This window comes from Formica exsecta, unplaced genomic scaffold (assembly GCF_003651465.1).
Source record: "Formica exsecta isolate Colony F162 unplaced genomic scaffold, ASM365146v1 scaffold2, whole genome shotgun sequence".
NCBI lineage: Eukaryota > Metazoa > Arthropoda > Insecta > Hymenoptera > Formicidae > Formica > Formica exsecta.
Genome location: NW_021849297.1, coordinates 3,602,613 through 3,620,835, shown reverse-complemented (window position 1 = coordinate 3,620,835; position 18,223 = coordinate 3,602,613). Strand labels below are relative to the sequence as shown.

At 38.2% G+C, this 18,223-nt stretch overlaps 1 protein-coding gene and 1 non-coding gene across 2 annotated transcripts in view; both read right to left on the bottom strand.

Moving 5' to 3' along the window:
* The window catches only part of LOC115234526 (protein outspread), a 223,743-nt gene that overhangs the window by 64,907 nt on the left and 140,613 nt on the right, over window positions 1-18,223 (bottom strand). The gene's annotated exons all lie outside the window — the stretch shown is intronic.
* On the bottom strand, window positions 258-451 carry LOC115234532. Its single transcript, XR_003883926.1, has one exon. It is a non-coding gene; the product is annotated as a U2 spliceosomal RNA (small nuclear RNA).

Genomic DNA, 18,223 nt, shown 5'->3' with positions numbered 1-18,223 from the left:
AGAGACGCTTTTTGCTTGTGTCGATCGTGTACTTCGAATCCGTTGAAATTGCAAAAATAAAAATACAGAGAAAAAGCGTGCCTGATTGATCTACAACGGCGACCGCAAGCCAACGTGCCGAAAAATATCGAAGACGATGTGGTTTCTTTAATCCTGCTCGAGAAAGATATATATAATATATAATATATAACTTAACAACTAAAGTTGTTAAGAGACCATATATTTCTCTCTTAAATGTAATTTTTATTTTTAGAATTTATTGTAGGGCCAGTCCCAACGCTACTGCAATGTTGGGTTGACCCGTGGCAGAGTCGGAGCGAGCTCCATGCATCCACCTTTTTTCAAAAATCAGTTTAATATTCTGAATCCCCTATGGGGATTGTATCAGATATTAAGCTGATAAGAACAGATACTACACTTTTGATCTTAGCTCAATGAGCCGAGAAGCGATACCAGCAATGGCTTTCGCAGGCTTTATATACTGTTTGTGACGGAACTTGATTACGAGTTGTACGTTCGCTCATGCGCCGCTTAACGGTGGACCGAGGAACTAACGAAAGTAATCGACTCGATTCTCCCACTTCCTCGTGTTAGAAAGAGCACGTGACTAGAGCTCGAAAGGAATGCCGCGCGTACAATGACGTTTCAGGAATCGATCGCGCGCGCTAGAAAAATCGTTCCTGCGGTTTACGCAGGTGTCGTATAATGAGTGCGACACTGATTATAATTTACAAAAATATGCATAATTCATGAATCCTTGTAACCGCACAGTGGCGCATTCGACAAACATTCTTATCTTGAATGCTACTGACAGAGTCTATTTATAAATTCGCTAGAATCCGTTAGGCTCGAGTCTTAACGCGTGTTCTAATTACGTTGATTAAGTTATCGCATTGTGATATATGTACATACTTAGAACGATTCTCTGCTGCTGTGTTTACCACATTAATATTTGGTTTTATAAATATATTAACGTTTCTTAAGATATATATCTCGTTTTGTTAAATATCCCGAATTTTGTCTTATTTTTTTTCATCAATTTATTTCTGTGTATATGTCTACGCGCGTTCAAATTTTTATATATGTGGAATATAACAGTCTTTTTTGAAATATTTTTCTTCTTTCAAAAGTCGGTCACCTTACATCATACATAATCCGAAATAAATTAAACCTTGACACAAATTATTATCGTACTTTTGCAACCGTGCGCGCGCGCGCTATAATTGAATCTCTCTGCGTTTGCAAATGCACTTACCTCATTCTCGAGGGTGCACAGCGTTTATTAAGCCAAACCAAAACACCAAAGCATGTGTGGAACTTACCTAAAACAGAAAAACATTATAATTAGTGACACAGAACGCAAATAGTTATTCGAGCAATAAACGAACGCAAATAACAGCGCGCTATATCTAATAATGGCTCGCGCTGGAATTTATATGCAAAATGTTTCAAAATTAAATATCTTTTCATTAAAAGTCTTTTCATTGATTTTTCGTCAATAAAAACTTCATGTTATAGAAAAACGTGTTGAAAAAATATCCAATGATTTTAAAACACATCTTATATTCGTAGGATCGAGAATATTCCGAGATAAATAAAAAAAGTGAAGAATAATCCTTGATATGCAGTCGATCGTTGGCAATCGAATGATAGTGCAAGATGCAGATGTCATGTATACACATTATATAATCGAGAGAGAGAGAGAGAGAGAGAAAGAAAGAGACAGAGAGAGGGAGGGAACGATTATTGCAATAGTAAATTCCACCTGATCTACCGCGCCTGATCTTCTTGCGGATGCACTCGCGGAAACGTCGTTGATGAGTGGCAATAGCCACGCAAGGATAAGTAAAGGCGTATCGACGGATACGAAAGTTGCAAGAAGCGTGTCGTTCGTGACGTCGGAGTGAATCGCGGAATAACGTACGAACGCGGGTATTACGAAGATTGCCGTTTCAATAACGGTATAGGTCTTTTTTCCGAGTATTCGACACAATCTGAAAAAACCTAAGAGATTTTCACAATTTTTTATTTTTTGCTATTATCGCTATTAAAGCACTTTTATTGCGATTGCTCGAATTTAAACTGTTTAATGCCTCAAATTAGTTGTCCGTTCTTTAATAGAATAAAATTCGCGGAGAGCAGAAGTGATTCAACAAGTTAAATGTATTTCGCGGCGAGATACATCGTACTTTCGTAATTGCATTGTGGGAATGCGAGTTTTATTAAAAAAAAAAAAAAAAAAAAAAAAAAAGAGAGAGGGAGACCCGCGTTTTCTCGCGCATTGCCGTTTCATTCGCGAAAGACTTCTCTCGTAAAAGTCGTTCCACGAGAAAGAAAGAGAGATATTCGCTGGTGATGGAACGCGATTAGCCGATAATTCATACGCGGCTATGATCTACCGCTAACTAATCATATGCGCGTAGCGGAGAGCCGGAATGTCGAGTGGCGGTGGAATCGTAAAGGAGAGACTGCGCGGTGCAGTTCTATCGGTTGCAGGCGCGGTGCACTTTCACGGCTGCTCTTACAGGACATACGATCCCCATAATAAATTCCGCTCTTCGGCTTTCTTCGCCAATCCTTTCTTCCCCGGTCTTTCTATCTTTCTCTCTCTCTCTCTCTCTCTTTCTCCCTCTTCCTCTCCTTCTTATTCTTCATGGCGTGTCTGCCGATAATATTGCTCGCTCTCGAAGGTCGACCGAACGAACGAACGATCGGAGGGAGAGCCGCGATTATCCGCATCGCAAGCCGAATAATTCTACTAGGAAGAAAAAACGCGGTAAGAAATCGCCGCCCAGCAACGGATCCCATTGCTAATTATCTAGCGCCGATCCGCCTCGGTCGTCATCGTGCTCTTTGCCGGTCAAACGTGCCCTGCTATCGCGCGCGACCATAGATCACGGTGTACCGTTTATCAATTTTACGGAATGATTAGACGCGATTCTCAAAGCCCCTGCCCTGGAAATGGAAGCACTACGCTCGACACGATCGTCACGGTTGATCGTGCCATTTCTTGATCTCGAGATAAAACATTATGGACTTGAAAAAGATTAATGATTAATTATTATCGTATATAATCCAAATGGATCGGGAAATAATTTATTGATGAATTTTAATTGAATTTCTGGCATAAAAATTTCTTGTGTTCCATCTCTTTGAAAGTTTATATAAATATGTATATATAATGCTATTTTGAATTTTACACGACGACGAGATGTCATCGTATGACATTTAGTTTCAGTATTTTCGATTAAGTCGCGCGCTGTCGTTTGGCTAGATGCGAACTCTCTCTCTCTATTGCGGTTCGCAATTCCGAGGTTAATTAAGACGGACAGGCATTTCCGACTTCAGCTTTCACCAGGATTCACCTCCAAACCAGTCAACAAACGATCGGTATCCTCCATAATCTAGGATGCCGATTACGGGCTACGCAACAAGGAGATCCTTGTTATTATAAATTCGCTCGCGGTACGCTCGACCCGCAAAAGTACGAATTCCGATTCCGGCACGCGGCTGCCAGGATAAATGGTAATGGGCTTGGTCGGTTGAATGGTTGGTACATCGGGTAATGGCCTTCTGGTTCTTCCCCAGGCACTCCATCCGCCAACGGCCTTACCTTACCGCCGCTTCGCCGGTATTTTCCACGTCCTTACGTGTAGAAATGGAACGATACCGAAAAAACTCGTTGCACTTTGCAACGAGTCGTTCAATATTCATTCGATGCAGCGGAAAAAAATTAATCAATAATTTTGTTCATGAATCCGATGACGGCATTCTTAATTATTCGCGTGGAATTATAGTTTCTATCTATTCTACATGCAAAATATATATGCAATTGCGATAATAACAATAATTCTTGTGATGAATATATTATTCGTAAGATCCGAAAGTTAATATTTACCCATAAATGGTAACCGGAAACCAGAGACCATTCTTTTTTCTCTACCTGTCGTACACCTTTTCGTAGCGAGAAGAAGTTGAGGGAGCAACGTCAGGGACATGGTACGCGGCGCGTAAGCATTGTTTCAAAGAGACCGTAAATACTTCAACCCCGGGTTTGTTGTTTCGTTCGATCGTCGCTCGAACGAAAAAGCCTGTAACGCGTCCGCGAGAATTTTTCTTGAGCTCGCCGAAGAATTCTGACCACCCAGAATCCGAGAACAATAGATATATAATGTACACAATGCGCGCCCATTATTCACCGAAAATTTACTGTAAACTTTACTCTTCGATACGCAGCGAGCGAAATTCTGACGATATTTCAGATTTTATACGTTAAAATAATTCATCTACAGATCTATACTCATCTATACTCATTGTTACGTTTGCGAAACTCAAGGCAAACTGCCAATTTCTAGATAAAAATAAATTCGAATAAAAAGAACCTGTGTATATTCTGACACTTTGTGCAACCATAATTTTGCGTAATAATAACTCGTAGAGCGCGCGTATATATACAGCGAGCTAGCTTTCTGGTTAACACAATATTGCGCGTAATACCTTCGACGTGCTAAAATATTGAATGACAAGATATACAACACCCGGTAAATTTCCTGCAGCCTCTACCGTTCCCTCTTCCTGCCCTCGCGAAACGTGCGAGCGCCGCGTCGTCGTTCTCTTTTTCGACCTTCTTCGGGTGGAGTGCTATACGATCCTCTTAATGAAGTCCGACAACATAGCGAGGCGAATGCGTGCGAAGCCGCTGGACCGTGGTGCGATATTGGCCGCATGCGTGGAGATTATAGGATACATTCTATGATCAAAAAGATCACAGACGACACAGAGGCGCAATACGAGTGAAGTGTGGAATATCGTACAAACCTCTCGCGAGCCACGCTAAGAATAGACACTACTGGCTTATGTCATAATCTCAGGTTGCTTCACATGAAACAATCATTCTATACGTGAACGATTTCTTGTGAAAAAAATTTCATAGAGAATCATATGTAATTAAATAATTCTCTTGTTTTGGACGCCAATTTTCTAATCTCGATATGCATCTTAAAGAAATTTTTACGTTTTGAGAATCTAAATAATAACAAAAATTTGTTTTATATATTTAAAGAATAACTACAAGTGCGTGTGTGGGAAGATTAAAAAATACACGCATCATGATCATGAGATATTCTAATATGAAGATCAAGAGATCTTCTCGTTAACGCGATTAACACTAGTCATGCAGATCAGCTCGAAGCGACAGTGACGTGTACAATCGACTTCTAATCTAATTAGATGCAACGAGAACAAGAATCACACTAGTGCCAATTGTTCATCTGATTGGCACACGACGTAGAGTTTTTCTTTTTATATTCTAATTCGATGAGCTAACGTCGCATATAACAGCACGATATGTCGTGTACAAACATCTACGTTATTAAAATTTGATTATTAGAATGAAGCAATAATAATTGTTATATCATTTTAACAGCACATTATATTAGGTCTACCGGAAAGTTCTGTCCGTTTTTGGAATAAAACAAAATACAAATTTTTATTACCGTCAATAAACTTTATTAAATAATGTAATTGCAATTATTATTAATGATTTCTTGCCAGCGTGAGGGCAATTTGCATATCCCATTTTCGAAAAATGTTTTATCTTTTGATACGAAAAATTGAACCAGTGCTTGTTTGATATCTTCTTCATTTTTGAATTTCTCGCCCCTCAAAAAATTTTGTAAGGACAAAAACAAATGATAGTCGGAGGGTGCTAAGTCCGGGGAATATGGTGGATGCGACAGAATTTCCCAGCCTAGCTCTGCAATTTTTTGACGAGTCCCCAAAGCAGCATGTGGCCTAGCATTATCATGATGCAGTATGATGTTCCTCCTATTGAACATCGCCGGCCTCTTTTCATGGACTGCTGTATTTAAATTATCCAGTTGCTGACAATACTTCTCCGAATAATGGCAATTACATTATTTAATAAAGTTTATTGACGATAATAAAAATTTGTATTTTGTTTTATTCCAAAAACGGACAGAACTTTCCGGTAGACCTGATAAAAACATATTAATAAAATTAACAAAAAAATATTGTATATTTTTTATCTCATATATATATACTGATAAAAAGAGTGTAACTATTTTTGTTTTATTAAAACGTAATTAAAATTCGCGCGGACGCGCGATGAGAAATTCTCGCGGCTTTTCTCTCGTTCGTTACATAATTACGCAATTACATAATCACCAGTCGACTCTGCATACTTCGTTGCGCACTTAACTCTTGACGTCGTATTAACGGAGAGACAGAGGGAGAGAGGATGTGCATGAATAGAGAATTTATACCTCGTATAAATGGAGGATGTGAGAAAATGGCGTAACCGGGCTGCTAATCCGACTATAACGGTTTCGTTCGTATGCGTGAGAATTAAGTGCCATAGAGGTATTTTCAATATCCGCAATTAGCAGGCCGCGGCGCGTTATCAGTGTTCTCTCTTCTCGTGTAATAATCGCGCGAGTCGTAAATGCTCGGCATTACCAATTAAATCCGTTAAACACGGATGTATCCTACGAACGCTTATCACGAAAAAATCCGTCGAATGTGATGCGATTTAATAAAAAGTCGATGTAAAAAAAAGAGAGATAGAAACCGAACTGTTCTTTTAAACATGCGAACATTTTAGAGCCACGGTAATAACGATAACTCAACGAACGAGTCTCGCCGTTATAATTGAAGAAATCGTGAGAATACATTAAGCCCTCTCCACTACGATAATCGTATAATGTAAATGCTAACGATCATCGGTCCTCGTCGATAGATACGATCGGCTGGCGTCGTATTTAAAGGGGGAGGGAGAAGAATGTACCTGCGCTGAATGATGTTGTCGTGCGCGAACGATAATTTGAGCATAGAGTCAATTTCGATTTGAGAGCCGATAATTACAATCAATCGGCTGCGGCAGTTAATTTTAACGACCGACAAAAGTCATAATGCGAAAAGAGCATCGATTGCGCGGGGGTTTTAATATTTTCCGGAATTCTTGGCGCGGCCTAGTCATGGCAATTAATCGAACGACGACTGATCAGCTTCTAGCACAAATTACGAGGAATCTCGAAGGGCAACGTAAACGGAACGACCGTGCCGCGAGTCGGAATAAATCTGGGACGAACGGTAATTTAAGCTCACGATAGTGTTGATTAAAGCCGATATTAACATACAGACAGGCTTGTTTCTTCATGAGAAGTCCGTTCCAACTCGTTTCGAATATTTTCTATACCCTTCATTTACAGCCCTTAAGAGCGATTCATTGGAATTAGTTTAGTCGATTATACATATACCAATATAAAAAGTAAATCTATTCAATTAACGTCTATCTCGTTCGCTCTTGTAATTCAATCAACTTTTTAACAAAAAAAATTATCCAGCCCTAAATTCGTAAGTGCCTTTTCTAAAAAAAAAAAAAAACAAGATAATTTATATTCTTAATTAAATCACAAAAAATTAATAGTTAATTTAATCACGAGATAGATGCTCATTTAACAGACTTAAAATTAATTGATTCAACGAGAATGAAAAAATAAAGTATCGAGTTTTTGGGATAAGAGTCTACTAAATTCTGCGAGTTCTCGATTGTGGATCCAGGCGAAAAAAAACGCCCCTGTATTAAAATTAAAAGCTTCTATACAATCTTCAGGGAGATCCCTGTCGGATTTCCATGGATGATGAATAGGCCGCCGTAAATTCCAGCATCGAACGTAGATCGACCGATCAATCGAGTACAAAAGCGGCAAATATAAATGACCTTGTATGACTAGGTGTATAGATCGGACCTCATTTTACTGCGCCTCGTACGAGACACGATCGTACATCCCGATATTCGGGGATATATCACTCTCAGTAAATATCTTGTCATGTTTAGTCTACGCTATCTTCAGCATCAAAGATTTGTGGAGGACTTGGCTCTTCTAAATCTTACACGTTTCCACAATATTTCAACGCGTTTTAGCAACTTTAACTCTTTAAGATGTCGTAAAACAAGAATTTGAATGATTTAAAGTTTTCTCCGTAAGATTAAAAGATAAATGATTATTAACCACAAAACTTTCGAGTCTTCCACATTTATTAATAGAAAGCCAATTCCCCCAAATTCCGATAAATTTATTTCCAATTATTTTTATACGCTGCAGAGTTATTAGCATAAATGAAGAAAGTCCATAAAAATTACGATGTTGATCTACATGACATCAGTAGGCATAGATTTATAACACTCCGGCAAAAAAAAAAAAAAAAAGAAATCTCGCCACGTTTCTTCAGTCAAGCCATCGTCTCAAAATGACAAGCGTAATATCGCTACAGTTTTTACCGCTACGTGACAAAAGGCAATTAATTTAAAGCGTCGAGCTCCACGCCACCCGGATGGCATAAAATCGGACCGTTAAAGGTTAATAACAATCCGCGAGAAAGGTCGAGATAGCCTCGTCGGTGAGATCGGTCTGCCGTCGGGGGTTTGACGTCGCGAACATTGGCCCGAATTACTTTGCTCTTCAGCACGCTCCTCATTTTTCCGTCCCTCCCCAGCTGCTCACCCACCATCACCCGAAGGACGCCTTCCGGGAGGAACAACGAGCGGATCCCGGATTGAAATATGCGACTTGGGGAGAAGAGAGTTCTGTGAAATACGTGCGCGCGTGTATCTGTAACGTGTACCTGTCTGTGCGGCGGCCAAGGCAAACTGAATTCATCAGCTGACAGCGAGCGAATGGCAGCACAAAGGAGCTGCTAATTTGGCGCGGTACCTCGCGAAACCGAGGATGCTGAATCCTTCCCCTCTGCCATCCTTTAAGCATACTGGTGATGATGGTGGTAGTAACGAGGATCAAAAGATTCGAGGGTAAGAGGTTATTCTCTCTACGAGCATTTCGCCCCGATGAAAAATCGACCGTAGACCGATGCACAAAAACTAAACCTTCCACAAAGAAAGCTCTCATCTAGTGCGCGCCGATATGCAATTTGTACCTTTGATTGCCCATTGAGCTACTTGATGGCAGGTTTGTTCGATAGTTCGGTCTCTGAATGTGTAGACTGAATTATCGCAACTGTGTGTGTACACTATCATTAGAATATATAGATATTTCGTTTGTTGTTTTTTTAAAGAATGGTTCTAGGATACCGAATAAATAACTCTATCCAATTATCTCACGTTATGTCACGTACTTGATGTACAATTTACTCCGTACATTCGAAAGATAAATTAAAATAAATTTTTTTTATCTTTCCGCTAATCAAGATATCCAGGGAAAAATTTGAAAGAATTTTATTTTAGAATAAGGAAGAGAGAGACATAAATTATTTATACATTTATATGTAATCTACTGAAATATTAATGTTTAAATATATCAGTACTGTGATATTAAAAACAAAATTGGAGATGACAAACTAAAATAATCTCTGCGAAATAAATGATTTCTTGTAATTTCATCTGTAAAATATTAGGCAAGAATATATATATATATATATATCGGATGTGATGCAATTCGTGAATTTTAAAGACTTCGGAATAAAGCCCTCGTTTGAATAAATAAATAAGTAGACAAACCGCCGCGCCCGTTCCCGTCCGATTCTCCGTGGCGGAACATGAATTACGGAATACGAAGCACTCGTCGGGAACATCGGCCGTTTCGCGACGCTATACCCGACAGCCCGTGTCTGACATACACAAAGCACTATGAATACATCCCGCTTTCGCGAACGGAAGACCTAACATTATCCCGAAGAGTGTATCTCTCCCTTATCTAGGATGATCTGGAGTCGCCACGATAGCGAATCCAAGCCTCTGGACCGCGAGATTTTCTCCGCCACTCGGCTTATCCTCGTCAACCTGGACAGCCGCTAAATTGAATTTTTTTTTTCAGACGGCTCGATTCTATTGGTCGGATCATAGGGGGACTGTTTGACCACGTGATACCTGAGATCAGGATCACGGTCGGATGTGAAATGGATGCTGGGCTTCTTCATCGTCAGATGAAGCGCCCTTAATGCGCTTCTTCTTGTATAAGTCTATTAACTGTGAGTGTTCGCATAATGCGAACGTCGCTCTACATTAAAATTTTATATATATATAATACATAAGTATATACCACATAAATCTCTTTTTCTCTATCCGCACATTCTTATATTCTAAATCTAAATAATTGGATATTTTGTTCAATGTAACATACTTGTAAGTAAGAAAAAAATAATTCTTAATTTGCATAAGATGATATATCATTAAACAAAACTCTATTTTATCGAGTTTAAAAATATGGTACATTTTTTAAGTCAAACAAGATAAAAAATTATATATAACAAATGCAATTAAATTTGGAAGCATTATTTTTAATATTTTTAATATTAATTTTAATATTTTTACAAGTAAATAATTCAGTATAAGCATTTACTCTACTTTATAATTAACAAATAAATAAAGTTTAGTACACACATATCTCATAATTTATAAAACAGCTCTCTATTTTTGGCGAAGTTTATATATGTGTCTAGACAGAAAGTAACATATCGTATAATAAATATAACAAATATAAAGAATCAAAATATTGATGTTTTCAAATTTCGACTTTAGGTTACGCGACGAGAAAATAAAGCGGAATATTGTTCGTCATAAAAATTTGTACGTAAAATAAAAAACTGCGCGTAACGTTTAGCGCGTCGCGCACTCAACCACCTGTCGCATAATTTCTAAGTCTTGCTCCTCTCCCTTCCCCCAAACTTATGGATTTCGCAAAACTTTTTTACAAGGTTCTTTCTTATTCTATCGACGATAAATCAAATGAGATCATTATATTTCAATGTCAACTGTGTTCCAAATTATTCCATTATACTATCCTATTATTTAATTATCATATATTATTATATAGTTTAAAATGCACACGAGAATTTTATGTCTACAAAATTTTAAATATTACGTGGCATACAATTACTTTTATTCATAGCTGCATTATAAATTTATATTAAGATTCTACGAATCTTATATTTTTTAATGCTGTTATATTTTTATATCGATTAAAGTAGATACATAAATATAATAGTAAATCTGGCTACTAAAATCAAGGATCGACTCATCTTTAGTAGTAAAAACTACTTTCAATTTTTTTAATCTACTGTTTTTTGTTGATATTCTACTTCGCAAAATATATTTAATTCTGACATGGTACCTAAATGGTTAAACTCAATGGCGCAGTAATAACAATCTGATACAACGTATCAGACCTCAAGGACAAGGCAGAGGGTTTAGAATCGACGAACTGGGCGAGCAGGTGCGTTTAGGCAGTCAATTTTGCATCGTCGCGTGCTTTCGCATTCAAATACCCTCGGCAGAGCAATTTAAAACTCGTTTGGGCACCAAGAGGGAACCTCTCGGCAATACGAAACGATTTCGTGCAGCATCTGGTCCAGACAAGAGGCTAAAAGGAGAGATAGAAAGAAACACCCAAACAAAGTCAAGAGAAAGGCTGGACCATCAAATAAAAGATGAATCGCGAAAAGAACAAAAAATAAATAAGTACCTTATCTCTTTACAGAATATTTCTTTCCAAAAGAGTAGAAGAGACGATTCGCGAATTTGAATATAACATAAATTAGTAGGCACTATCTGTACTCCGAAAACTTTATATCTGTGTAATCTGTAATTAGTGAAATCCTAATAAAAATTACAATTTAAAAGATTCTTATATATTTATATATACGCACATACATAAACATATATATAAATCAACTTTTATCTATTTTTCAATTTTTTCTTCAGACAAAGATACTACTCATTAAAAATAATTAAATAAAAATAATTTATATAAAATAAAAATTAGAAAATAATCCATGTAAAATTTGAAGAAAACAAAAGATCACAAATTTGATAAGACAAAAAGATATATAGAAAATAAACGTTTCAAAACAATAACAGTGATACTTGGGAAATATAATAGAATCGCGATAATTCCAGATAAGCTCAAGATTCTCGACGATCATCGGTATATCAGAGAATGACATAGAGAAAGAGAGAGAGAGAGAGAGAGTAAAAGTAACGGAATTCCAGAATCCTACAGCTATTCAATGATCATGAAGGGTCACGTACATCCGTTCATGCGCGACCGACTATCGATATAGCCGGCGAATAACTGTCATTGCTAGAACGTTGCGGCCCCGGCGAGGCTATCATTACTGATAATTGCGGCCGACTAACACCTCGTCTTATCCGAGAGAATCGAATCTTATCCTCGCGCGTCTCGCTTTTGTCCTTACATCATACGCCGCAAATAGGCATAGAGAGCGATACGACAACAGAATATCTGCGAGACAAGGAAAAACGAGTAGGAAAGAGCGACCAAAGTTTCTTTCGACGTGAAAATCCGGAAAAGAAGATCTCAAGTTTTTAAAAAATACTATTATATGTAGAGTTATATTTCGGGGGCATTCGCGAACCGCCGAGTCTAAAATCGCGGACAGATATACGAGGCGAGATGATCGAGAGAGAAGGAGCTAATGTGATACCGTTCTTCCGTTTATTCTTCTTTTTGCTACCTTATATCCATCGATGAGATAATTGAACGAAATCCTGACAATCTAATCAACATACGTCAATAATAGTTTCATTCCTTTCACTCCACAGAAGGAAAAAAAAGCAAAAGAACGAACGATACCGACGTAGTAATCTCATCCTGCGCATTCGTTTCATTAAATCCCACTTAACGAAGTTCTGCTGGCCATCCGAAAAAAAGTAATCATAATTCATTCCTCGGCAGTCTCTCGCGCGCGATAAATCGTCTAATCGTGGGTCCAAGATCGGAGTTCTAGAGAGATGCTGTTTACGTTCGGCCCGTTTCAAGCGCCGTGGGGCCCCTGTGAGTCTGTCTTCGTAAGGTGAGAAATTCACACATGGAACACTTTGCCGTTTATAACTTTGAAATCTGATTCCCGCAATGACGCTGAGTTAAAAATGCGACGAATAAATAATTACAAAGTGTTTATTCAAACCTTAGAAACAATTTTCAGTTTTCAAGATTTTTTCAGATATGGTGAAAAATATCTCGAGTTATATAATATCTATATTTTTTCTCAGAAATGTCTTATAAATTGTTTCGATTATTTTTTTTTTTTCACTATCGTTTATAATTGCATTGTTATTTAAGAAAATTTGTGTTCTAGTCGTAAAACGATTGAGAATAAAATTGTGTATATAAATTCATATAGAATTTTCAATACAACATTGCGTACGTACAGGAATAAGATCTTGATTATGATATAAAGTAACAATCCTGTACGCATGTGCCTATAGCGAGTGCTTGTATATTTCACGCGCGTGGTAAAGTATGTCTTTAGCGCCTACGAAAAATTCTGTTATAATAGCAGGTTCTCTATACCATTGAGAAATTAACCGAACAATTAATAACGCAGTATCGTCGGCGAAATCTCGCGCTATATTCTCCAACCTGTAATTTATCCTCAACTCTTTCCATTGTATCCTCAACTACGCCTTCCACACACTGCTCCATACACAACTTAATTAATAAACCCGAAATTATAAACACGTCCGAGCGACTCGACGAGTAATAAAAAGATACGAGAATGCGGTTTCGAGAGCGCAAAGTCGCGCATTTTACCATGTACAATCACGAGAGTTTCGTGCATTTCAAATTCATACCTAACAATGGTGATCGGCCAGAACGCGAGGGGAGCTCCGCAGGAAAAGAAATCATAATTTATACGTCGCCGTTGTCGGCACGAACGATAAATCCACCGGCCAACATTCTCGGCCGAACCGAGACGCGCGTCTAAGTGTGGACGAAAGTTACCCGGGCCGCCTAGGGTGTCCATTATTCCCAGATAATTACATACTTCTCCCTCAGGAATTTTCGAAATGAGTTTCAGCCCCGCTCCGCCGCCGCGGGATTGGTCCAGACGATGGTCTGCCCATGGCATTGGCGCCGATAAGTTTTTCTATGCCCAGTAAAGTACCACGTCGTAAAAGGAAACGGCATTTCTCTCTCTTTCTTTCAAAAAGCATATATTCGATGAAAAAATTCGGGCCGACCATTGTCTGAAAGAAAACCATAATAGGCCGAGTCCCAATGAAATTCTCATATTATCTATAGAATGTTTAGAAACAGCATTAGACATCGGCTATATTTTGTTATGAAATCATATAAACGTACCTTTAAAAAAATGATGTATACCGTTTGCAATTTTAACAAAGCTTCGCAAAATTGTATATTATAATTTATAGATCCTTTCCATGTTACCCTAAAAGGAATTAATTAGCGCGCGAATAGAGAGATCGTCGTGAAGTAGCAGCAGGGAATGCTTTTAGCGTACCTTTTATGAGGCCGTAATATATTTCGACCGCTCCCTATTTTGCATTTTACGCAGATCCTTTAGTATTCCCGTAGTTGTCAACCTACAGGTAATTCTCGCTTATCGCACCGAGGAGAAACGATTTTTGTTTCTCACGCGTCGGACTACGTCTAATCTCGATGACCATCGGGCAACTAATCTCGCGAAATATATATAATGTAATAATAAACATCTCTATCAACCTACTTAACGTTATCTCCTTTCTGTACTTCACGCCTAATTGCAACTGCAGCTACGAATCGCGATGCAACCCTGAACAGGTCGCGATCTCGAACTCGATTTCAGCAGAACCGCGTCGCGATCGCATGGCGCGATCCGTTCCAGATTATGTTCCATTGAACCGTAAAAGCCAAGCTTCCGTGTTCCGGCTAACCGTTAAGCATAGCGGTAATGTACGACGACGGACAGATGGGTGGAGACGAGGAGATCTTAGAAGTAGCAAGAAACGAGTGACCCATTTCACGAAGCTTGACAGGTTGACAACTACTCGATCTGTCGATCTCGTGATTGAAAAAAAAAAAAAAGATGATATATATAATAGAATAGCGCATCTTCTCTATGTGTGTCTGTGCCGATCAAGTATAATCATCTGACATAGCTCAAAGCTTGGGACTTTTGTATAAAGCAAAATCACATTGAAGATTAAGTTTTGGAAAATAAAATCTTGTATAACCTTTAAACTACTAAGACTTAATTCTCGTGAGAACTTTTCATTTTCAATCATATATAATTTAGAATTAGCGCGTCGCATCGTTTTTCGAAAAAAATCTAATCTTCCAAAGGGAGAGGGTCAATAATGACGTTTTTTGGCCCCTACAGGATTTTTAAAAAATTATTTTTTTTGTATTGTATGATCATTAGGAATATCAAAAATAATCAGATAAAAAAAACTCGATCCATAAAACTAAAATTAATTATTAGCCTAGATACACTATGGTACCTAAGCCCTTTTCATGACTAATAAGTAAACTAATAAAATATTTTTACTCATTATCTCTCTAATGGTTATCTTTGACATTTCTAATGATCATACAATACAAAAAAAAAAATTGTTTTTTGAAAATCCTGTGGGGACAAAAAACGCCCTTATTGATCCTCCTCCTTTGTCAAAGAATCTATAGAAAAGTGAAAAATAGCTTAGCAAACTTCCTTCTTAGAATACTCTCAGAATATTATGTGGATAAAAGGGAATGCGAGAAACTCGAGATATCCCTCGACAGGATTGTAACGTGTAGCATACTACCGAATTCAAAGCGTGAAGTATAGTTCAATCAAGTTTAGAGCCCTATAGGGGCGGCCTTGAGACCGATCGGAATAAAACAGGTTGCAACAGTCGGATAACAGAGACGTCCACATCTGCGTGCACATTTTGGAAGCTAAGTATCTGCTAATATATTGATATTTTTCTTTGTAACTCATTTTTCAAAGTTTCTTATCAAGTTCAGAATTTCATTTCGTATAAAAAATTTTACGAAAGTTGCGTCGCGACTCCTATTCCGCAGTGGAGCAGTACACCGTAAAAAAGAATATGTAAAATTACATAAACAATATAAAAGTAAAATTACATAATAAATAATAGAAGTTACATTTAGTTATATAGTACATTTTTATTATTTATTATGTAATTGTGCTCTTATTGTTCATATAATTCTGTAATATTTCTTATATAGTACGGTACGATGATCTTCATATTATCTGATAATATCGTTTGCAACGAGATCTGTGAAAATCAGGAAAGGAATTCCGCATGGCGGGCGCGCCATTATCAACCGTTAGAACTTTTATAATCTCGATCGTGTGCAACACGATGACGATTCCGAACGCGCCACGCCTCGGGACCTGCCGTCAAGCGATGCGGAAAGAGCGAGAGAGAAAGAGAGAGCTCAACAAGGTCAGTTTCTCGGCGGCATCGGCAACCACGTGCTCGATCTTCAGATTCCGACGCATTTTCATGGATTCGGTTCGCTCACGCGATGAAGATAGCTATAAAGGACGAGCATCCGTTGCGCCGCCGTCGTGCCTTAGAAGGGTAAGCGGAATGGCGATCCGGGAATTAGATTGCGGGAGCGTACTGTGCCAGGTGCCAGGTGTAAACACACTGGGACACGATCGTTAGAGTTCTCCGATACCGTCAAGCGCGGCTGATCAAGAGCATGCCTCTCTTCCTCGGTCGCTCTTTCGGCGCGGTAGGATGAAACCTGGTCTGGAAAATCGCGGCAGCTGCAAGGTGGAATGCCTTCTTTTATGACGAGCTATGTCAACAGCGGGGTTCAATTTATACATCTATTTTCGTTTATTTTATCGATTTATATTTTTCACGATGTTTCAATTTATGCACTCTCAATGTGATAAGATAAGTTAAAATGTATATAATATATTCTTCGGTTACAGAAGAAACAGAGTTGACAATTGTACGAATTACTATTGATTCCCGCCTAATTAAATGATCAGATGTGACACTCAAAAAAGTGGTATTGCAACTACAGCAAAAATTTTCTGGGTGCGCAAAATTAACTGAGGTACATAAATGATTAGCAAATACTGTGATATCGCATATGTTTCGCATTTAATCAATCTAAGTGACAGAGACAGAATTTATATCTGAACTGTTTGTGAAATTTAGAAAGAATGTTTTTCTGTGGCGCCTATCCATGTTAAGGCCAATCATACTTGTTATAAAGTTTGGCTGTGGTAGACAGAAAAAATTAGCGGCAAGAAACAAATGAATATATAATCCTCACGTCTAACATATTTGTATAACGCGCTCAATCTATCTAGCTCTTTTAAACAATTTTTCTCAATTTTTCGATGCTGCAGTTATAATTGGCATATTTCTCACAAAGATCGTTCTAGCTGTAGTATCGAAACTCATATTTATCCAATGCAGTGATTAACATTTGGCAATGGGACCTAAATTTTCTAGAAGATATTATTAGAATATTGCTGCTATAAATTCTATATGTAACAGACAATATTCTAACAGATACAAAAAATAGCGATAAATTTTTGTTGTATCACCTAGAAATCTACCTATATCAGCAAGACATTTTTTTGAGTGGAGATTACGATTACGCAAAGGGCAAAATTAAAACCAACGCGACGCGATTTATTGATTGGGCGGATCGATTATCGAGGTCGATCACTCCCTCGTTCGATCGGCGCTCTTGCTCTGCGATGTGAACGAATCCTAAGCCTTTCTCAGGCGAGTGTCTTTCTCTGCGAGAGTTATCCAACTAAGCCCTAAACATTCCTCTGAGCTAATTAAGCAAATATTACCTCACGAATATAGTATCTCGCCGTTCGCTTTCCGACTTTTAGCACGCGGCGAGATAGGAAACATGTAGCGCGCTATGCTAGCAATTCGCAGCGATGTGGCATGATTTTTGAACGTTCGGCGATCTCTTCGTAAAATTTTAAACGAGGACATTTATAATAATCGTTGCTGATTGCATTTCAAGTAGATTCCATGAAATTGTAGTAAAATTGACAGTAATATTCTTCAATAAGAAACGTCAGAGATCATAATAAAATTTAGATTTGTTGCTCGCAGAGTGTATTATGCCATTTGCAGAGCAAAGTTCCTTTCGAAGCAGCTTACTATTCTTTCGTGTAACATTTTATTGCCGACCCTGCCTCTTTCTTCTTTCTCCGTGATTGATTTACGTCGCTGACATGCGAAGAAACGTCATTAGGATCCTACGAGAGGCGCCTCGTCCTTTTTTACGTTTACGTTTTTTTTTCCTTGCGTGGCTGCCACACTGCTAAACGCTGCGCTCGATGCAGGTATACAGATATATATACACACTGTTTTTGGAGCAGACGTCAGTGAGTTACCAATGTCATTAATTTAAAGGGATTAATACGGCGTATTGTGTGCCCGCGT